This window comes from Tachypleus tridentatus, chromosome 13 (genome assembly GCF_004210375.1).
Source record: "Tachypleus tridentatus isolate NWPU-2018 chromosome 13, ASM421037v1, whole genome shotgun sequence".
NCBI classification, from domain to species: domain Eukaryota; kingdom Metazoa; phylum Arthropoda; class Merostomata; order Xiphosura; family Limulidae; genus Tachypleus; species Tachypleus tridentatus.
In genome coordinates this window covers 46,859,430-46,883,158 of record NC_134837.1, presented here as the reverse complement: position 1 = coordinate 46,883,158, position 23,729 = coordinate 46,859,430, and the positions used below count along the sequence as shown (strand labels likewise).

At 30.2% G+C, this 23,729-nt stretch overlaps 1 long non-coding RNA gene across 11 annotated transcripts in view; it reads left to right on the top strand.

Moving 5' to 3' along the window:
* The window catches only part of LOC143240373 (uncharacterized), a 47,413-nt gene that overhangs the window by 16,665 nt on the left and 7,019 nt on the right, over positions 1 to 23,729 (top strand). For 2 of the 11 annotated variants that reach the window (XR_013021733.1, XR_013021734.1), the window contains exons 2-6: positions 376 to 474; positions 826 to 893; positions 6,989 to 7,096; positions 13,223 to 13,359; positions 16,226 to 18,809. This is a non-coding gene — a long non-coding RNA (uncharacterized LOC143240373). Of the gene's footprint in view, positions 1 to 375; positions 475 to 825; positions 894 to 6,988; positions 7,097 to 13,222; positions 13,360 to 16,225; positions 20,070 to 23,729 lie in introns of those variants that run through there. The other 9 variants (XR_013021739.1, XR_013021740.1, XR_013021741.1 and 6 more) reach the window with 6 other exon arrangements.

Genomic DNA, 23,729 nt, shown 5'->3' with positions numbered 1-23,729 from the left:
ATAACAAAAATCAGAATATTACAGTGTCTGTTGGATAAACATAAAAAGCTTACCTTCTGATGATTTTATATGATCTGTTTGTATTAGAAGATCATAGTTTAAAATTTTAATCCTGCTGACAACATTCCTAAGAGAATGAACTCTGTTAGACTAAGCATAATCTAGTAGAAATTGACTGTGATTCTTTCTATACAATTTTGTATGCTAGATTTTTCTTTTTGTTTGTATGAAAATAAATATTTTATTGGTTTTTACTCAATTTTTTCAGTGTCATTATTTCTTAAACTGTAGAAAAACTCAATTATCAGATTCTGTTATTCTTCTTATTACCATAGAAAATCTGCTGTTAATAAGGAATTATTTGATCCTTATCAGGAAATCAGATGGTACCTGAAAATTCAATAGAAGTACCAGACTTTGTTTTAAATGATAAAACTTGTCTAAAGAAATTCTTAAGATTGGCTTTTCAGTCAGGTAATTTATCATATAAATGTTATTTACAAATTTCTTTTGTTCAAAAAGACATTTGAGTAGTATTTTGAAAATGTTTACATTTATCATCACTTATTCCTTACTATCCCTGTATATTGATTAAAATATGTAACAAAACCTGCTTCTCATTTACTTTGAAATGTAAAAATCGAAGTAGTGATATGTTTTTGTTCTTAATAGTAATTCAGGCTCTCTAGTTTGAAATGTATATCTGTTTATTATTTTAGTTAGATATTGCAATATTCATGATGTACATTAGTTTGGATTTTTTTTTCTCTTTTTCCTTCATAAAATGTAAAGACCATGATCTAATTGAAGATATTTATTTACTAGCAATTTTGAAATCAAAAGCTGTGCTTGCAGAGGCAAAGTTGATACGACTTCAGACTGACTTTTGTGAGGTTGAGTATTTTGAGTGTTTATTCCAGTTTAGATGGTTATAGGTTAGTCTGTGTGAAATCAATCAGTTCAAAAAAGTCTCTGAATTGAAAATTTTCAATTGTGATGGTAATTAGCAGGGGATATTTATGCTGTGGAGGTGTAAAATGTAGCTAAATTTTACATATCCAGGTCAAGCATTTATTGTGTGAAATTTCACCAAATATTTAACCCAAAATGGCTCCAAGATGAGATTAATGACATAAAATTACCAGTAACTTTTTTAATTTTAAGGCTTCAGTCAGAGTTAACTATAGTTGAAAAGCTGTTTTTGCAATGTAACCAAATGACTTTTGTTTCCAAATATCATTAAATCCAAGATAGTACTTGCAACAAACATTTTGTGTTGGTGTGTTCCACAGTTAAGGTACACACTATTACTTCTTCATCATGATTTTTATTAGTAGTACTCCTTAGAATGTTTAATATATCTAATTTTAATAATATTAATTTTTATTATTATGCTTTAATTACAGATATTGTTTTTCATTGTTATCTAAACTGATCTATATTTAGGTCAAACTTTATGAGATATTATTGGTTTATAGCTAAAAATATATTTAGTAGCAAGGTTATGTACCTTACTGATGAAACAATGTATTTTAATCATTATTAGTAAGAATAAAAGAAAAATATATTTAATTATGTACACACTTTTCCAGACTCATATTTAGTTTCCCTTTATCTTTTTAAACTCATTTATAATTTTTTGCATGTTCTGCAGGAATTAATTTCACAATTTCCTAATAATTATCACCATATCTTACGAAAACCTTAATTTTTTTAATTTTGTGGATAATAACATGGTTTAGATTAGTTTCTGGTCAAAGAGATATAAATGTTATTGGATGCTGTCACTGCCCAATGAGTAAGTTGGGCTTTTTGGTTAGATGTTGTCTGCATTCACTCAGGTTTAAGGAGTTAAGTAGGTGACTTGTATTGATCATAAATTAATATTAATTAAAAATAAAAACATTATTAGTACTTTATACTATTGGTTTCATCTGGAAGACATTTTGAGTTCAATAGTTGGTTACCTTGCACATAAAAACCATTTAACTTAACCCTTAAATGGCAGCCATCATCAGTTGGTGGTGCTACCTATGACATTCCAACTGCTTTAGGGTTAAAGACTTGAATTTTGGCAAAATTAAAAATCTTTATAGCACTATCACATCTGTCATAGAGAATCAAGATCAGTTTGTAGGGGATTGACCTATCATGGACTGACCCTGACAATGAATTTTAACTGATATGTTTTAAAATTTTTGAGTTGCATCAAATGGTTGATTGATGTACTTATTTAATTTATGTTAAAATGTCAATTAACAAGTTTTTGCAACTTATTAGTACTTTAATAGAGAATATATTTATTTGCATAATTATATGAGATTAAAAAATTGAATTTTACTACATTTGTTGCAAAGCCATTGAATGAAGAGCTGATTTAAGTAAAACAAACTTAACTGCAAGATCAAGATCAAGTTCAGTAGAAAAATTGATATTATACCAGTTAAACTTGGAAAATGTTGTCAACCTTATCAGTAAAACTTCTGTAATTGAAAATGTTAAAATTAGAATAAATAGCTGTAAAGTATCTTAATAAAACTGGTTTATGACAAAGGAATATAGGAAACTTAAGTGAAAGAAATTGTACATGTAACTGAACTGTATAAATATATAGGTTATTACAAGATGTATAGTAGGATTGAAGGACAGTACTGTATTTTCTATAATATATACATCACTGAAATAATAGACATTTGATTTTCTTAAGGAACAGAAATTAGTGAAGTAACTTTTAAGAACTTACTGGTGAAAGGAAAAAGGAAATTACATTATAAACTCTTACTGTGCTTGCAGTAACCAGTGTTGACAAGACCCTTTGCATGTCAGACCAGTTCTGATATGATAAACACAATAATGATAAGGAAATATAGTTCAGTGATTAATGGAATTTAGTAATTAATCAATGGGCTAATTAATTACTTATATTCAACTAATCTGTTATTAAATCATCAAGCCAAAAAGTGTGTAAAGTTAAGAGTTTATTGGGTTTTGATACTGATGATGGGCAGAGCACAGGTAGTACATTTTGTAGCAAATTTGTGCTTAATAGTAAACATAATGACAATTTTTGGATCACTGAAACTTGAAATAATTGAAATTAGCAATAATTAGGAATCTAATTTCAATGACTTGCTTATTTCATTGAGTTGTTGACATTAATTTATTAACTCCCTTCTATGTGTCCAGCTTATTTTTGGAAAGGAGCTAAAAAAGTCAGGTTTTTGCTTTACTTTTTGATAGCTTATGCAAGTGTATTATTGAAATAAAAGTTATTTTTTGATGTGTTAAATTTCTGCAGAAAATCTACTCTATAAATAACTGTTACATATGTGGATTTACATGTATATTATATCACTGAAACTGCAGTAAAGAATAGGAATGCATTTCTTTGGTGTTTATGATACATAATTCTGAATAAATTTGTTACAGATGAGCACAAAAAGCATTTAGAATGTCATCTGGTGAGCACTGATTGTAATATGTGATAACATAAAAATACATTTGATGACGTAATTAAAGATATGTTAAGATATAGTCTACTTGAGTTCACTTGGGCAAATATTTTTTGAAACATGGAAGGTTTCCAAGTTATTTTGAGCAAATCATAGAATCAGAACAAACTTGAATATATAAAAATAAAAAAAAAATCATTATGGCATATTTTAATAATTTTAATTAGTAGATGGTAGAAATATTAGAAAACAGTAATTTCAATTAGATAATTGTTTTATGACACCAACGTACGTAATAACTGCTCATAGGTAAAAGATTATATCAATTAGTTGAGTTGATTGAACAACTGTAGTTGAGGTGCTCTTAAACTATCAAATTGCATAACAGTAATTAGTATGCAGTGAAATAGATTGTTTGTAATGTGTGATTTTAATCAGTTATATATGATATAGGAATACGTGAAGATTAAATAATGGAAGTTTATATGTCATTAATCTATATACATAAGTTATGATGTATTCACACAATCTGATGTTACTTATATAAAACTTCATTTTAAATCATATGTACATCAGTAAAGAACCTTGATCATTAAAAGAAAACAAAACTTGATAAATCATGTTCATTTGCATGTCTTAAAAAAGTGTCTTAATTGTATCTAAAGGAAAAGTAGAAGAAAGAAACAGTAAGTATGGTAGTTTATTTAGTTAAATTGAGTATGTTGTATCATTCCACTATTAAAAGTTTAATACTCTTGAAGCAATTAGATTTTATAAAAATTTTATTATAGGTAAATAAGATTTCTCAAGACTGCTACATGAATGCATAAAATTACTACTGCTTTTTTCATTTTTATATTTCCTAATTCATGTAAATAACTTTAAGTTAACAAAATCAGTAGTCTAATACAATTTTGTGCACTAGGCCCGGCATGGCCAAGCCCGTTAAGGCGTGCGACTCGTAATCCAAGGGTCACGGGTTCGCGCCCGCGTCGCGCCAAACATGCTCGCCCTCCCAGCCGTGGGGGCGTTATAATGTAACGGTCAATCCCACTATTTGTTGGTAAAAGAGTAGCCCAAGAGTTGGCAGTGGGTGGTGATGACAAGCTGCCTTCCCTCTAGTTTTACACTGCTAAATTAGGGATGGCTAGCACAGATAGCCCTCGAGTAGCTTTGTGCGAAATTCAAAAACAAAACAAACAAACAAACAATTTTGTGCACCTCTGTATGTATACCCAGTGTTTTATTCTGTTAAAATTTACAAGTTAGTAGAAAATTAAAATATATATATATACATATATATTCTTAGTCTTTAGACATTGTATTATAGAGAAAAATTATTTCAAGCTCTAAAATAACAGCACCTTATTCAGTTGATTTCTAAATTGTATTTTTGGTTCAATGGTATCAGTTAGAGTAAGAAGGGGTGAAATTCAGCTGTTATTCATTGGTAATGAATATTGGAACATCTTTTTAAAGTGATACTGGTACTGGTACTTATTTGAGTTGTTTTATTGTTTATTATGTTTAAACATAGATTTTTTTTGTTTTTCAGAAAGAGGTACACTTCACCAAGTTTGAGCACCTCTACTTTTGTTTTTGAGAATTTCTCCCCTGAGAATAAGAATGATTGAATTTTTTCTGTTTGTTATTGTTATTTGAACAATATAATAATGAAGTATTTTTTTTGTAGAGTGGTTTATTTTAATAATAGGTTTCAGATCAGTCAAAGTGTGACTTAAAGGTTTTGCCGAGAAATGTACTAATGTAATTTTTATCATTGAAAATGAATGACATCTTCATAAACATTGAACGTTTTTGAGTATGTGCTATTTTTGTGAATATCAGATATTGTAACCTTCCTTATAGGGAAGGAGATATTATTTTTCCTGTGTTTCATCCCTTTCCTTCAAAAATGAAAATTGTGCACCACTATATTATTTCTAGAATGATTATTTTAGAAGTTAGAGGACATATACCATGATTCAATGTGCCCACACGTTTTTTTCAGTGAGACCTCTTTCAGATTTTAGGTCAAAGTACAAACATTATAAAAACATATATTATGGCCTGCAATCCCTTATATTACCATCAAAGACCTGGTATGACCAGGTGGTTCAGACACTTGATTTGCAATCTGAAGGTAGTGGGTTTAAGTCCCTGTGTTGCGAAACATGCTCACTTTTTCAGCTATGGTGGCATTATAATGTGATGATCAGTCCCAATATTTATTGGTAATAGAGTAGCCTAAGAGTTGGTAGTGGGTGGTGATGACTAGCTACCTTCCCTCTAGTCTGTCACTGCTAAATTATTGATAGCTCTCATGTAGCTTTGTGCAAAATTCAAACAAGGAATTTTCATCAATAGGAATGAGACTTTGCACAAAGATACGTTGTAATAACTACAACAGATTAAAGCAGAGACAGACATGAGAGTTTCACATTTATTTTGTAACAGTGGTATAGAATGAAAAAGAAATGAATAATTATATATATGTGTGTGTAGTTTTTGGCCTGCTGCTTGTTTATATTTTGAGCAAATCTTGTGCACAATAATACCTTAACAGTTGGGCTCCACAGACTGAATTTTATAAAGGTCAAAATATTTGGCAGTATTAAGTTTGTAGGCCTGACATTTTTTGTTTTCACCAATCTAAATTAGATGTTACTGAAAGATTTCTTTTCAAAAATCTTGCATAATGAAGTAGACAAATATTAGAATATTGTGTTACTATTGTTCAGAAGGTCAGCAGTTTCAACATTTCATAATGTATGTAGTAGGAGCCTATTATTATGTATTATAAGGTTACCATTAGTATGCTTTCATACATTTTGCCAATGAGAAGTCTGAGTGTGATACTATGTTAGTGTTTATCTCTCTTATATATATACTGTCCTTTATGCCTCTCACAGTTTTTACAAGGTTCTTTGTTATTGAAACAGGGGGCAGAAGAAAGTTGTTGACTCAAAATGTTGAGCAAAAGAATAAATATATTTTCATCTTTTATGTGAAACACAGTTACAAAATAACTATATTTATAAAAAAATAGAATATTTTCTAACGAGACATGAAACAAGCTGTGAGGCACTGGTACAGTAGTCAAAACTATCTAGGACTCAATAAGCTTCATCTCAGACTAGGCAATAAGAATTAAAACGTTTTTCTTTAAATTGTAGAAGAGTCATTGTTTTCTTTAAAAAATTGTTATTTTTAATAATTGTTTTAGATGCATTCAAAGTCTCATTAAAAATGAAGTTATGAAAAAGGAAATTAAATAATTTCTTTAAGAGAGGCAGTTTAGTGAAGTTTATGTGTTAAATGTATAATTTGTCTGGAACACAGCATATCATCTGATTTCATAAAGATGTGTAAGCCTAGTGAGGCTTAAAATTGTAGATTTCTTTTTCGAAATATTTTTCGCTCAGCTGTGAGATAAATTATAAAGAATTAAGGATATATTTGACTCTTACTGACTTCCACAACTTTTGTAAAAAACAAATATTTAGTGTAATTTTCAATAATTTCTCTTTCCCCAGGTATGAGTGATGTAGTGTTTGCTGATATTGCCCTGCTTTACCACACCATTAGCATCTATTAATTCAAACTACTGTCTAAAGAATGATGAACACTTTATCTCAGTCAAAGTAAGTATTTTTTACAGCATTCTAGTTGAAAGTATGTTTCATATTTCACATTTTTTTTCTGAGTAAAGAAGTATTTATTAAGCAAGTATGAAGTAATGGTTAAATGATCAGCTACAATCACTGTATTTTAGTGTAGTTTAATCTATGTCTTTATTTTACTTTGTGGGTGATATACTGTATATTCATCACAAAATGTATTTACAATCAGTTTTAAAATATTTTTATCCAAGTAATTTATAAAAGTGTTGGATTTTTTTTATGATCCATGGCTGGATTATATTGTGGATGTCTAATTTAACGTAGTATGGGATAATACTTTTGAAGGAGCTATAGAAAATTTTTGTTACTAATTCCTCTAATGAAACTGCCAAAGAAGGACTTTTACATTTTGATGTTTAAATATGCTTTTGATATTTCATAGGCAGGTGTAGCTTTTGGGCATAAGTCATGAATGATTAAATTTAAAGTGTAAAATTGTTTGATGACACTACTTGTATGTATACTGTTTTTGTCTTTCTTGTGTTTCCTATGATAGAAAAGTGTTTCAAAATATAGTCATTCAGCTGACTTTTAAGTAGTGTTTCTTGAAGTAGAATGAGTTATTTTATGACCTTGCTTAGGTTTGTTTAAGACAATTATATGGCCTTTTTGTTCACAGTTAGAGCTACTCATTTATTCAAAGTTAACTTGAAAGCAATCACTTTGTAGTCAAACCTTTCAGAAATTTTTAAACTAATATTTTTAGATTATGAATGCTACATTAAGCTTTTATTAATTCTGAAGAATTTTTTGTTATTACTGTTGACTAGTAAGTGAGGTAAAGATTATTAGAAATTATAAAACTTCCAGTTTTGTTTTTCTTTCATTGCATTCATTGAACTTGGATAATCAAATCAAATTAATGTTAATTGAAAAGTATTCATGTAGTACCAAAATTGTGTATATATGACAAATATGTCATTGCTTAAGGTTCTCATTCTGTTTTTTTTCTTTTAATTAAAAAGTTTTTAGTGGTTTTAGTGTCCCAGTTTCTATTTCTAAAAAAAAAAAAATCAGAATTTGTCTTAAATATTCTTCAAAGAGTTTATTATTTTTCACATCTTTAGTAATCATAAAGAATGAAGATAATGTTAAAAGTATTTCCAGTCAAGTTTTGAAGTTTCTGTGAGACATTACTGTGAGTTAAAAAAAACAAAAACATTTATTGGTAGCAATAGAAGAAGTTGTAATAAAAACTTGATTACTTTTACTTTTATTACAAATACAAAATATTTTGTTCTTGTGTTGTACTTGAAATTTTATTTATGGTTGTTTCTAAAGAAGAAAATATATGTTGAATATGGAAATAACTACTAAAAAGTGGCTGTCAGTTAATCATTATAACATCTGCAACTATGTCTCTAATTTCCTGTCTAGCATTCTTTTCCACCCATGCTCTGTCAAATAGTGCTCTGATAAAATGTACTAGATTGATAGTAAATACAAACTGGTTAAAATTCTGATTTTCATCAATAAATAATGAGAAAATCTTTGATATAAGAATATAATTTGTTCAATATTTGCACTTTTTACTCTTTTGAATTTTATGTTTATTAAGTACCAGTTATTTTATTTCAGTTATATTGTTAGGTAAAATTTTTTTAGTTGCAAATTAACTGCACATGTAAAACGTTTTAGCTAAATAATTCATACAAAAATAGATGGCTGAAATATTAAAACATTAGCAGTATTTATTTAGTCCAATTTCTGTTTGATTACAACTGAAATTGGAATGCTGTTTTGAAAGTGTATGTATTTTAAAACTAATTCAGTGGAATTATATATATATATATATATATATATATATATATATATAGTTTAGTGGTTAGCACATCAGGCAGTAGATTCAAATGTTCAAAGTTTAGTCTGTAATATGCAGCCGAACCCATCAAATTTTGCATTTATTGGAATACAGCTATTATTATTACACAGCTGTGACATTCAATCTCACTATTTGATTTAGAGTGTCCACATAATAAGTGCTGAGTACTTCTAACTGGTTGCCCTCCATTTAAGCCCTCTCAAGGTGGATTCCTACATGTGGTGAAGGGACCTCCCAGGGAATGTTCTATATTTTCAGAATACTTTTGGGATCCGAACATCCACCTGTGGATGGTGACCCATGAAGGGGAAGAGATCATCATCATGGTTGACTGATGTCTGGGGCACTACAATACAACACTCTGGCCTTGAATTCCTGTAGATAAATGGCCTTGGGGCTCCCCTCTTTCAGGTCAGTTGGCAAGTCCTGTGGTGCTAGGATCAACTGAGTACCTGTGTTAGGCATTCTCAGTGGGTATAATGGATATTGCATTTGATCCTGGTGATGGGTGTAGTGCTTACAAAGATCTGGCATTGTTATATTTTCTTTGTTTGGCATTTTAGTGTATCATTTCATAGTACTCACGGTGGGTGGAGTTGGTGGGCACTGTCTCTTTTTTTTTTTCTTATGTATCTTCCACCTCCATATAAAAATAAAGCAGTAAATAAACAATTAATTGATAAGCAACATGTACAGAGGTCTCTGTTCCACATTCACCAGTCAACTCGAATCTTGTACCTCATTTTATAATTTTACATTTTTTGACTCAGAAACCCTTAGGGCAAATGTCTTCCTTTTTGACTGGACAGAAATCTCTCCAACTAACCCAGGGCAGGTTCTATGGAGATCAACATACCTTTTTTTACAAAAGAAAAATAGTATGATGCCAAGCAGGAGGGGCCACTTTGATACAGTGGAACTGTCAAGGTTTTTTTCACCTTTTTGGATGACATTACAGCCTTGATTGATTCCTGTCATCCTGTGTGTCTCTCCATACAGAAAATATTTCTGAAACCTTCTTTACATTGGCTGGGTAGGTTGTGTAATGGATGAGTTAATAGAATAGTGGCATTACTGGTTCTCTTTATCTGTCTTCTGGAGAGATGTATGGTCAGCCAGACCTTGATACTCTTATAGAACAGTTGTTGTCTCCCTTTTTCATCGTGGGTGATTTTAATGAACACAATCCCCTTTGAGGTGGTGCTCATCATTATTTATAGTTACCTATGATGCAGTAATAATTTTCCTGTTATTTTGATGGAGAATAGTCAAAGTTGATGCCACCCAACCTGAGTGTCATATGGAAGTTGGATTATACTAACTGGATCTGTTTCACCTCTTTCTACAAACTCAGTTTTACTATCATTAGCCTTCCACCTATTAATGACCGTTTGGAGGCAGCAACTGATTGTATCATTCAAACAACTGTTGGTTTTGTACCCAAAACATCAACATATGTACCATGGTATTCTTTTCTCTGATGGGCTCCTGCCTGCCAGCAGGTACAGAGGGCTAAGAAACGAGTCTTGGATACCTTTTGTAAGTATCTATCTCCCTCTTTCCAACTGCATTGCTTTCCAGTGGATTCATGCTCATTCTCAGCAAGTCCAACATCAAACCCAAAAGCAATCTTGGATTAAATTCACCACTAACATCTTTTCTACCACCAATTTTAAAGTCATATGTGACAAGATTTGGAAGGCATATTCCTATTCTTTTTCTGTCTTGCTCTTTGATGGTCAGGAAGTTGTTGACACACAGAGTATTGGTGGTACTGATGGGGAGTGCTTTGCTTATCTTTCCAGCATTTCTATTTCTTCCCTGCCTTCTTGGCCATTAAGTCTCAGAAAGAGCAGTTCCCTCTTTCATCTCAAGCTCTATGATTGTAATTGTCCCTTTACATTGGTGGAACTTAAGCTTGATCTTCGTTAATCTGGCAATATGTTGGTTGGATCTAGTCAGATTCACTGTGAGATGGTTAATGCTTTTCTTGTTTGGTTTCTTGAATCAAACAACTTCCTCTCACCCAATGAATGTGGATTCTATCAACAGCACTCCACCATGGACTGCCCAATTTTACTTGAAGCCTTGAGTTGAGAAGCCTTCCTTGAGAGAAAATATACTGTTTCTATCTTTTTTGATGTTAAGAAGGCTTAGGACTCTATTTGGAGGTACAACATTTTGAGGGACTTCCATTCATATGGGATGTTTAGACATTTGCCTAATTTTTTAAGTGACAAATAATTCCAAGTAGTGTGGGTTTGATACTTTCTCATTCTTTTACACAGGAACTTGGAATCCCTCAAGGCTGTGTATTTAGTATCACACTTCTTAGTGTGAAAATTAGTGCTGTTACTCAACAGCCTTCTCCTACAATTTCAAGTGGATTCTGTGTCAACGACTTTCATAACTCATGTTAGTTATTTGAATGTGAGGTTTATTGAGTGGTAGCTTCAAACTGCCTTCAATTGTTTGTTGAAGTAGTCCACAGCAAACAGTTTTACTGTGTTTTTTCTCTAAAACTGTTTGCATAAACTTTTGCCACCAGTTGTTCTTCCTTTGGTCCCTGAAGAAAAGTTCTTGGGCTTATCTTTGGGGCTTCAGTTCTTGCTGATATTACAGTAAGTAAGTCTGTCTGTTCTGGTGCAGTGATGGCCATGCCTGTGCTGTATATGGACTATAGGCCTCTATTCAAGGCTCGACTTCATGCAAGTTGGCAATTGGCTGGGGGTGTACAATATATAACAAGAGTTTCCAGATTAAACTTACTAGTGCTCTATGGCCATCTTGTTTCCCTAAGGATCAAAAGGAAAAACTTGTTTTTGCTAGTTTATGCATTGATTGAAATTTTGTAACTTATCATTTTTGTTTTTATCTGGTATTGACTCACCAAATTGTTGCCTATGTGACACTCAAGTCATCTTTGCACACATTTTACTGTCATGTTGTCGTTACAACTGTGAGCAATGGCACCATTTTAAATGTGCTATCTAAGAATTTATCCCTGATGTTGGATGGTATCATAGGTTATGATGAGACTATCCACATTGATTATGTTTTTAGATTTTTATGGTCCATAGGCCCCTTTTATTTTGATTTAAGTTTATTTTTTATATGGTTTTCAGTCTTTGTTTTTTTTAACTTGATATTATTTCATATTTTATGGTCTTTTACTTTTGAGATTTTTACTGGTTGTTTGGTGCAGATAACCTAGTTGCTTTGTGCCAAAAAAATGTCAAACAGCCAACTAACCACTTAACCAGCAGTACTAAATTAGGGATGGTAGTGTCTGATACTTAGGTTCTTCTAATCTACAAATGTCAATACCTGTTAGTAGTTGTTTTTATGTAATACCTAGTTTGTAGTAGATGGCCATGTACAGCTAAACTTCATTAATCTGGTCATCAACAATTTCAATGAATTTTCTTGAAGACAAATCTTCACAATTGAAAATTTAATCAGTAATCCCAATTTAAACAGTTATTTCTTACTACAAAATAATCACGAATTGCCCGTAGATAAATCGTTTAATACTTTCTACCTGACTTTACATTAGTTAAGTGTCAATCAGAACAGGAACTGAGGTAATAATTACTGACCACAAAATACCTACAGTTGCAGTGGGTACTGGTTTATCACAGTTTTTCTGAGAATTACCTTCATAGTTGAGATATATGCATAAACTACAACAAAGGTTGAGAGGTCACCAAAGAGATTTATACTACAGTCACATGAACTCATTGCTCCAAAACAATGACTCATAGAAATAGAATCATTAAAACTTGATTTTTATACATCAAAGCAGTACATGTACTATGTATTTCATGTTATGCTAGTAAGCCATTAGTTTTGAAGCAAATAATTCATTTTAAGATAATAACATAATATGCAACTTTGTTTATGCAATTTGTATAATCGTTGACAAAATATAAAATAATAAGCTGATAAGTTCATTGTACATAAACTTGCTTTAGTTTATATTGTTCACAGCTGCCCTTACTAATTTGCACCCCTACACATTCATCAGTCAGTAACTTATACTCTAATAATAGAGTGCCAGTTGTATTCAAAATGACTAATTTGGCTACCTGAATACCTCAATAATCTAGAATTTCCTCATTACAAATGTGGTTGGAATAAAGAGGTTTCCCTCTATCCTGAGAAAAACTATAAATATTTCTGTTGCACTAATGTGATACCGATCATGTCTAAGTAATAATTTTAATATTTACATCCACAATGAATAAGTATAAATATGTGTTTAGGAAAATTGTATTGATTCAGCTGCTGTACCAGAGACCAGTGAAGTGAATACAATCCAGTTTCAAAGACTTAAGCCACAGGAGAAGGTCACATTGAATTCATATGAAGGAAATCAAACTGTAATAGAAGGTGTACATAGGTAAGCTAAACAAGGATATTGTAAACCTCAGAACATAATAATCTCTGTTAACTTACTAAAACTTTGTATGATTAATTAATTTCAAAATAATTCGTTTGTTTTATTAAATTGAATCTTGTAATTCATAAGCAATACAGCTTATGTGTGAGTGAGTATTTTGTAAACCTGTTGAATATTTAGACAGTTTGTTGCATAAATAAGGCACTACAGTGATACTTTCAATACAGATATCAAAGAGAAATTTTGAAGGATTTAACTCTTATAGGTACAGTTTTTAAATAAGATCCATGAATTGTAATAGTATCCATTGCACATTGAGCATCAAGAGAACAGAAAATATTCACAAGATGAGACAGTGTTATAGAATAAATAGATATGCTTTCCAAAAACACTTGTGTTTGATTATTATTATCATATGAAACATTAAACAATAGGTAAGAATAGCTTTGCAGTGTATTTTGATACTAGTAAATAAGGTCATCTAAAGCACCTTTTTTTTTTTTTAAACTGATGATACATGACTATAATTAATGTGTTTTTGCTACTTATTTAAAGCAGTGGTTTAGATGAACTTGACTATTACACATTTAACAGGTTAGTCTTAAGTTGAGGGCAATAAAATGTTTACAATAAATGAAATCAATTCATAGCAAGTAAGAGAAGCTGAATTTGGAGTTAATGAGCTAAATTTACCTTTATTGCATTACTATCACCATTTTTGAATGTCGACAAATATAATGTATTTCCATGTTCAAAATACATTACTTTTTAGCTACAGTTGTTTATAAAGGGGAGGCAGTAAGTGTATTCTTATGATAATGTCTGTTTGAAGACAGCAAAAGTATTTTTAGGTGCTTTTCCATGTCATCACATAAAGTAAACACATTTAGGGATATTGCATACTGCAGCTAAGTGGCAAATCAATATAAAACATAAAGGTGACACATATAAGTACCAGAGCTTGACATTGATAAAAAAATATATATATTGTAAGTATTAGGTATTTATTGATTTTCTTTTTTTTTAGAAAAATAAATTTGACAAAATATTATTTAGCATAAAATGAGTAGTTGCATCATTATTTACTTGTATTTAATTGCCAATTAATCTGTATGTTTTGTTGTGAATGTTTACTGCAATGTAAATTAGCTAAAATAAACATTGTTTAGATGTAAAACAAAACAAAATGTTAGTAACCATTAAATGGAACTCCATAAGCAGTAATGTAAAAATACAATTCTAGTTGTATATATATCTTTATTTTCAATAGTTACTTTCATTATATGCCATATCTGTATATGTACAAACAATTTAATTATACATAGCATTATTAAAACAAAGACAGACAAAGTTTGTAGTTTCATTGAAGTAAAAACTTTATTTCATGAATTTTACATAAGTTTTTTGGCCATCTAGTATAAACAGTATGAGTGAACGATGTATTTGGTGTTTTTGAAAAGCTATTTCACAATGAAACTTCTAGCATTTATGTCTGTAAATAAGACATGTGGTTACAGTAATTGTAAAGAAATATAAAATTATATACATAAAGTGTATAAAGTAGGAACTGTTTGTTCTTTTTTTATAATTTTTTTGGTAATTCAAGTTGCCCCCACTGGCACAGCAGTATGTCTGTAGACTTATAATACTATAAATTGGCTTTTGATATCTGTAGTTGGTAGAGCACAGATAGTCCATTGTGTTTTTGTGTTTAACTACAAAGAAACAAATAAGTAACTGAAGCTTCAAACTAAAGTATTTTTACATCAGAAGTTTCTGTTTATTTTGTTCTGCTTCATGATTGGCAGTTCACATGTTTTATGTATGGAAGTATGATTTGAGATATGTTTAGAATAGTAGATTTATTTGTATAACATATCATAATATTACAATATAGTGAATTTAATGTTTTACTGTATATGTATATAAAATATATAATGTTTATTTACATTGCAGTCAATTTTTATTATAAAACATATAGAGTAATTAGTAATTAATGACAAGTAGGCATGGTCTAATATAGAGCTACTAAGCTAGTGAAGCAACTGTAAAGACAAAGTATCTGGCTAGACTTAGGTCATTTTTACTGTTTATGTAAAGTATGTAATTTAGTTGGTTTCTTTTTGAAAAAGAAGGCTTAGTAACATAAATACTAATAAAAAAAATGCTCTCTGGTTAATGATTATGCCAGATCAGTTATCACACAATAATATTTTCCCTAAATCTTTTTAAATATTCAAGGATGATAGTTAGTTACAAATATAGTTTTATGGAATGTATGGTCTAACATAGAGCTACTAAACTGGTAGTATTTGGCTAAACATAGGTCATAGGTAACCATTATCATTTATAAAAATGAAATTATGGGATTTTTGTATAATTTTTATTTTACTTTACAAGAATTTGAACACACAATTTTCAAATGTATTTATGTAAAGTAAATGTTTGGGATTATATATAGTTTTAGAGTTTTAAACTTTTTACAAAGTAATATAAATGCTTAACAAATTCTAAACCAATAAACCATATCATATTTTATTATAACTGTGTAGAAAGTATATTGGAAGGTCAAGCAATGATGTTTGAAACTTTCTTTAAATGCAAGGTACATGTTATTTGCTTCCTCTGGGTATGGTATGTTATACTTAAATCATGTGTCATGGAAAACACAAGACAACAAACGTTTAACTTACATTACTTCTTACCAGTTACATTGTGCTTATTGTACTAGTGCAGATCACTTATGACTGAAACTGTATTCCAAGATAGGTTATGTTAACACTTGTTACCATATTTTGTGATTACAGATCTAGGTAGTTGGTGGTATTTTCTAATCAGTTAACTGATCATTTCTTTAATTATTTAGTATAGTATTCCTCAAACTATGATGCATAAAAGCCAAGACAAATAGGAAGAGGTGGATGCTACCAGTTGCCTTCCTTCTAGTCTGCATTTAAAAATTAGTAACAGTAGCAGGTAGCCTTAATAGCAAGTTTTGCCACAGTAAAGACAAGCAAATGTGGTGGAAATAGTGATCCCCCCTTCAAAACAAGAGTCATCTGTCCAGAATCGTCATAACTGAAGAAACTTGAGGTAAAATGCAACAACAACAAATTACAAGGCTAAAATTGGGCAGAGCTCAAATAACGTAGTATGTAGCTTTGTATGTAACAACAAACAAATGTATTAACAACATTTAAGTTTTTTAGTGCTAATAAGAAACCTCAATTTGGATAAGTTGATTATTTTTGTGGCAGTTGTTTTAATCGCAATTTCAATTAATCAATTGCTGGAACTATCAAAACCAGTAATAATTGGAAATACAAACTTCAATTAGTTGATTAATTTCATGACATTTGATTCAAGTGTGATTTCAGCTAATTGATTAGTTTATATGACACAATTTTAAATTCACAGTGTACCTCATTATCAAAGCTAGTATGGATCAAATAAAACATTTTTTTTTCTATCCCTTAATTTCAGTCTTAGAGTGTTTAAATGAATTTACTTCTTTAAATATAGGTGAAAAATACCATGATAATTTAAAAATAAATTGAATAAAAACTTTAAAAGACAAAAAATGGCTTTAGTGTGATGTCAAATGCTAGAAGAAGTTGATGTGGAAAGCAGTTATTACTTAAATACTCATGTAAGGTGTATTTTGCATATTGTACTGTGGGTAAGTTTAGGTTAAGTTTTGTTGTGTTCATCAAAATTTTATTTCTAATTCCCTTTCAAAATAATTGTGTGTGTTGGAAAATAGATTAGATTTTGCTATGAGTTTTGTGGAATTTTTCATCTAATATATTACGAGTAAAGTTAGTTTTTACTGTACATAATTAAATAATAAATTCTGCTTCTAAACTTTGAAATCAGTTATGTTTGTTCATACTTGTTTTTCAATTAGAAAACCTTTGTTTTTTCTATGCTTCTTAATTGTAAGTTTATTATATTTATTTTCAATTTTACAGTAATTATCTGACCATGGAAAAAATATAAACATGCCATACTTGTGCATATTTTAGTTCTATCTTAATAAACTAAACAGTTAAAATAAAAATACAAAAAATCAAAATGGAAGACTTTTAGAGCATCTAAAATGTATAAAATAAATTTCCTGAACTTCTAAACTAATGGGTAATAAATGATAACTGAATAGTTTTATAAATGTGTTAAGCATTGTGTGGGTATAGCAACTAATATATCATATTAATCTAACATGCAAAAACTAGAAATTATTCAAAAGAATTGGAAAGTTTAAACTAAATTCAATGATGTTAATGTTCCAATTTGCATTGAAAAACTAGATTGAACTCAACAAAATTGCAACATAATTACAGTTTGTAGTAACTGATTCCCAAATCCTCAACACATTTGTATATATATATGTAAGTGGAACAAATTTTTAATTTCAAAATACCCACTTTGTGCAATATTTTCTGTCAATATTACTGTGCATGTCTATTATGTCCTATATCTGAGCAAAAACACCTCAGGTGTAAAAACAAAGTTGCAGCCAAAAAAAGGATAGAGCGTGTGACTTAAAAGAATGAAATCAAATGTAGTTTCCAAACTATCAACTATATTTACAGCACGGATAAGAATTTTACAGTAAATATTCATTTATTAGTTAGGCAAGTTGCATTTGTTCAAGTTGGGGCATGAAGATATGTAAAACAAAATACATTGCTTAGCACAGTGGTTAGTGTAACAGGTTGTAAATCTAAGGATTCTTACTTCCTATCCTGTTACTGTCCAGAGAAATATACTGTGCTATTTGAAGTTGTATTATAAGTGTGACAGTCAAATCCTAGATTTATGCAAGATTCAGTGAAAAAAAAATAACTAGAAATTAATTTTATTTCTCACTCTCTCTCTTGTTGAATATTAAATTCCAGCAGTATCCATTGGTTATCAGCACACTGTCTTGAGGCTGTTTTAAGTTTAATTATAGGTTATTTAAACCTAATCAGCATTTGTTCAGTTGCCACAATGACCTGCATATTCTTTCATATCACCAATTCTGTCATTTTGAATTTACATCTAGAAGGAAAAGAATAGTTTACAGGGAAAAAAGTTAATTTTTATGCATACACATGTAATGTAAGCATTTGCAACAAAAAAAGGAATCTTAACAAAAAGTATACATTATTGAACATAAATATTTGTAGATGCACTTTTAGAAAAGATTATTCATCTACATGAGTATGTTTCAGTGATATTTGTTGATGATGTATTGGTAACAGAATAGTATGTTTAACTTTTAATACATATTGTGAAGTATATGTATTGATAAAAAAAACAAATAAAAAATTTTGCACACCTTTTGTGAATTAGCAGGGATATTTTTTCTGCAAATGAAGAACAGTGTGTATGTACACCACTTTCATTTTTGTGTATTTAATTAAAGTGTTTCTGTATGTATTAATAAAGTTTTACAAACTGCTGAATAACTGTATCTTTATTAATATAAACTGAAATCTCACATTTTGCAATAACTTAACTTTTGAGTAAAGTACACTGATTGTGAATAAAATAATTTTAAATTGTGAGGCTGATATGTGAACAGTGCAAGTTACTAGAATAATGTAGGTCTTTCAAACAGTAGAAGGCTGCTACTGTTTATTTAAGTTGTTGAATAAAAGCATATATGTTTTTTATACATACATCAGTCACACTGTATTATTGAAAATATAGTACATGTATAGTGATGTATAAAACAAAAACTTTGGAGTTTGTAATTAAAAGTAAAAAAAAAAATATTTATGCATGTTAGCTTTTGTTGAACTTTTAATTTTTTGTTTAGAGGAAAACAATAATAATACTTCTACATATATATTTATAGTTTTTTAGTTAATGTTTTAAAAATTGACCCATAGTGTTGATGCACAAATTGTATATTTCTATAGTTGCTTTCATGAATTAATCATTAAAATACTGAAATATGACTTTTTTACATTTAATTTAATTTATTATAACACTTGTAGTAAGAGAACCTTGTTTCATCAACTTGACTTGCTTACTAGTATGGTTTAAATTTATGTACTCCAAAGAAGTTTGAAAACAAGTTTATCTGCTTTATTGACAATTTTGATAAGACTGTTTATCCTTTATTCATGCTGCAGGTATGTAAGATACTCTTTTAAAAGAAAATTTAACATTCACTCTTATATGTATACTTGTAAATACATCAAACATTAAATGTTATTCTTAAGAACTGTCCTAAGTGATAAAATTCTACATGTGTATTTTTATATAAATCAAGATGACTGAATGAAGTTACTGACTTGGAATTGATCCAGAAACATGTTTTCCATAAAACTTGAGTAAAATGTATTTGAAACATTTTAGACATATTGATGCAGTTTATAACTGGTTGAATGTGGTTAGTTAAAAAGAAAATGTAAGTATTGGTGTATAGATACCTAATATGCATTTTACCATGTGAATGACAATGTTTTTATATTGGTGGTTTTCAAACTTTAGTGACCTTTAAGATCTGTTATTTATTTAAATTTTTCGCAACCCTCAATCCTATTTGATGTTTTGTGTTGAAAAATTAAATTTTACGAAAAGTAAATTACATTCTATAAATCATATTTTTAAAAATATTTCTATGAAATTTCGAACATGACTTGCTGACCTCTGGAGTCACGTAGCGGAACCTTAGGGTTCCGAATATCCTCGTTTGAGAAACGCAGTTCTGTGTGGTTTGTATGATAAATTGGATAGTAATTTTGGTCATGGGTATTGAATTAGTTGTGACAAAAGTATTTGTGATTAAAAGTAATGAAGATGAATTATGCTGTGTTTAATGTACAAATTTAACAACATTTTTTTGTGTTTTTTTGCTATCGCGAAAACACGTGGATATATACGTGTAATAAAATTCTCGTGAGTGAGAGACGTTATATGTTAGACTATCATACGAGAGCCGTGTATTTAGGCTTATTAGAAATACTAGCTGCTCACAAGACGTGGCACAGAGCCTTAAGCACTGGTAAAATTTTGATGTTAATCTAGAGATTTCGGAAATTGTAGAATTACAGTGAACTGACAGGCGTTATTTGAAAGTCATATCGTTTGAAGACAAATTACTATAGAAACTGAAATAATATGCAGTTTTAAAGATTAGAGCTCGTACTTTAATAATATTATTTTACTTATATTTCTAAAGATATTAAGAATATTTTAGAGTAATAACGAATATCCATAACCTTTTTGTGCTTATGATGTATATTTATTTGTGTGTATCGTATATGCGTTATTAGAATGACATCACCTTGTTGCTGACATCTACTTGTCTGTAATACAGTTCTGCATTTGTCATTGATCGTGGTGAAGATAGCTTATTTCTTTCCGATTTCTCATAGCTAAGGATTTATTATTACATAAGAGTAACCGTTTATGTAGTATTTGTTTATTTTACAGATGTGTCGGTAACTACACTGATGATGGTAATTTAATTGGATATGCCTAATTTGAAAAACCGAAGAAATCTAAACATACCCGACCGATAAATTAGTTACAACTTACGTAATGATCGCACACTTGTTTTGCTATTACTCGCGTACCAAAAAAAAATGTATGAGTCCGTGTGTTTTCTTATAGCAAAACCACATGAGGCTATCTGCTGAGCTCACCGAAAAGAATTTATGAACGGGAAGGGTGAAAACTTCTACTATAGTATGGTTTAAAATAAAATATTACTGAAAAGCTAAAAAAGTTATAAAAGCTGGCCACCAGGTTATATTGTTTTAGTTTTTTTTTCATGAAATATTTTTAAATGCTTAAACCTTTTTTTATTCAAGTTATATTTTACGGCGATAAGTGGATTGGAATATTAAATTTAAATCAAGTTACTTGAAATTGATGAATATGATTTAAGATAAATTCATTGGTGTCTTTCTTTTCAATTTAGGAACAGAATAATTTTAGTTTTAAAAATACGTTAAATGTACAGCTATACTGTAATAAAGAAAAAACATATTACTGGATGATATTTTCCTTCGTAGGGGTTAAAATTAATTGATTTTTTGTTATTAAACACAAAGCTGTACAATGAATTTTTTTTTTTTTTCAGTATAGCGGGATATGGTGCGTTATGTCGCTCAACACATTCTGCACTTTCAGTCGAGGGTGCTTTAAAAATGTAACATCCAGTCTCTATAATCGGTTCAAAAAGCTAGATAAATCCCTTGTGGCGACTTGTGCTCATGCCTGACCTTTGGCCAATAGTTAGAAATTAGGAAAGGCGACTCTTACCTCGTAGTCTATCTCACATGCGTTTAAGGTGTCATACTATCTAAAAATGCAAATTACTTGTTAAATTCCAGTTATGGGACTTAACACGTTATTTGAATGTTCAAATTTAATGGACAAATTGTGTTATGAACAACCCATTGTGTAGCATTGTGCTTATGTACAAACAAACAAACCAACGTTTTTATGCTTATTAGTAACTTCTGATCAAAGCAAGATATCTTTATCTATATATATTATAACCACAAATTTATCCAGTAAAAACAATGCAGTTGATTTAATATGCCTACCAACTAGGATTATTGGACGCCGTAAAACAAATATTCATCTTCATTATGAGGGTGCATTGATTTATTAGTTGAGTTTCCACGCTGTTATCGATATTTTTATTGTAATCCCAATCATAATTAATGACGTTTAGCCCACTCATGATATACAAGATTAGTATTAAATTCGTATACTAATTTAATAATACAAAGTAATTCCTCATAAAAAAATAAATATTTCTTTAATAAATGGAAAATTAAAAAATAGGTATATATAATAAGCATTTCATGCAATAATTTTAGTGAACCCACCATTATCAAAAAATTGAAATGTATTTCACATCACATACAAAACTCTTTCCAAATCTACGAACTATATCTTGTGAATGAAACTGTAGAAACCTTTCAAACATGTTTTAAAGCCCATTCTTTGACTTTTCTATTATATGAATAGCTAACGTTGTGTATGTTGTCTAAATAAGATAACTCTGCTTTCAAACTCGGTTATTCATTAAAATCTAATACACTGTACTAACATTATTAAACGTATTTGAGGGAAAATAGTATCTCATTTCTGACTTTTGGCTGAACGTACCATCCATTCTTTTTTAACTTTTCCAAAAATATTTATAAAATCAAATCATAATATAACTGTAATGTGTTTTATGAGCTTAAAGTATAAAATGGATTATCTTTCTGTTTTGTCTGAGACTATTTTTAACTATATATTTTTTTTTTCGGGGTGGTAAAACATCATATTTATACTTGCGCTTGAATACCATGTAAGAATGGACGATCCGTGACATTATTAAAAATAATTATTTATAGTTGTATTGTCATGTTATAGAATATTTTGCATGTTTAGGTATGTGGAGTTTACAAATATATAGGTTAAAAAAAACGTTAACGTGCTTTCTGACGTTACAGTTTCAAAAATTCTAATTCAACACATAAAGAACTAAGTATCTGCTAACATTAAAAGTATGTTAATTAACTATGAACTAATTTTAGGGTATTTTTATAACAAACTGAAGTGCAGGCAATCCTGACAGACGGAAAAGGTCCACCGGTTGGACAGCGGTAAGTCTTCGGATTTGTAATGCTAAAATAGGAATTCGATCTCTCTCGATGGACACAGCAGATAGCCTGATGTGTCTTTGCTGTAAGAAACCCACAGAGACGTGAAAAGAAACCATCGATGTATAGCTTGGGGTGTTGTCTTTATATGTATGTATGTATGTATATACGAAGGCTGTTCAAAAAAAATACGCGGACTGACGTCATAAAACAAAATGTACTTTATTTAGAAATTAGAGGTCTGTGACCCCTTCAAAGTACTCTCCTCCCCAACGCACACACTTATCCCAACGGTGTTTCCACTTGTTGAAACAATCCTGGTACGCTTCTTTTGTAATGTCCTCCAGCTCCTTCGTCGCGTTTGCCTTAATCTCGGGAATCGTCTCAAATCTTCTTCCTTTCATGGGTCTTTTGAGTTTGGGGAACAAGAAAAAATCGCAAGGAGCAAGCTCAGGTGAGTAGGGGGGTGGGGGTGGGGAAGAACAGTGATCAAGTGTTTGGCCAAACACTCACGAGTTCTGAGGGCCGAATTTCGCAGCAACGCGGTGCATCTTCAAATTTTCGGTCAAAATCTTGTAACAAGATCCAACTGATATCCCGCACTCTTCAGCAAGCTCCCTGACAGTCAGACGTCGATTTGTCCGCACCAGGGTGTTGATTTTGTCGACGTGTGGGTTGTCAGTTGACGTGGAAGGACGTCCAGGACGCTCATCATCTTCAATAGACTGTCGACCATCCTTAAAACGTTCATGCCACTTGAAACAT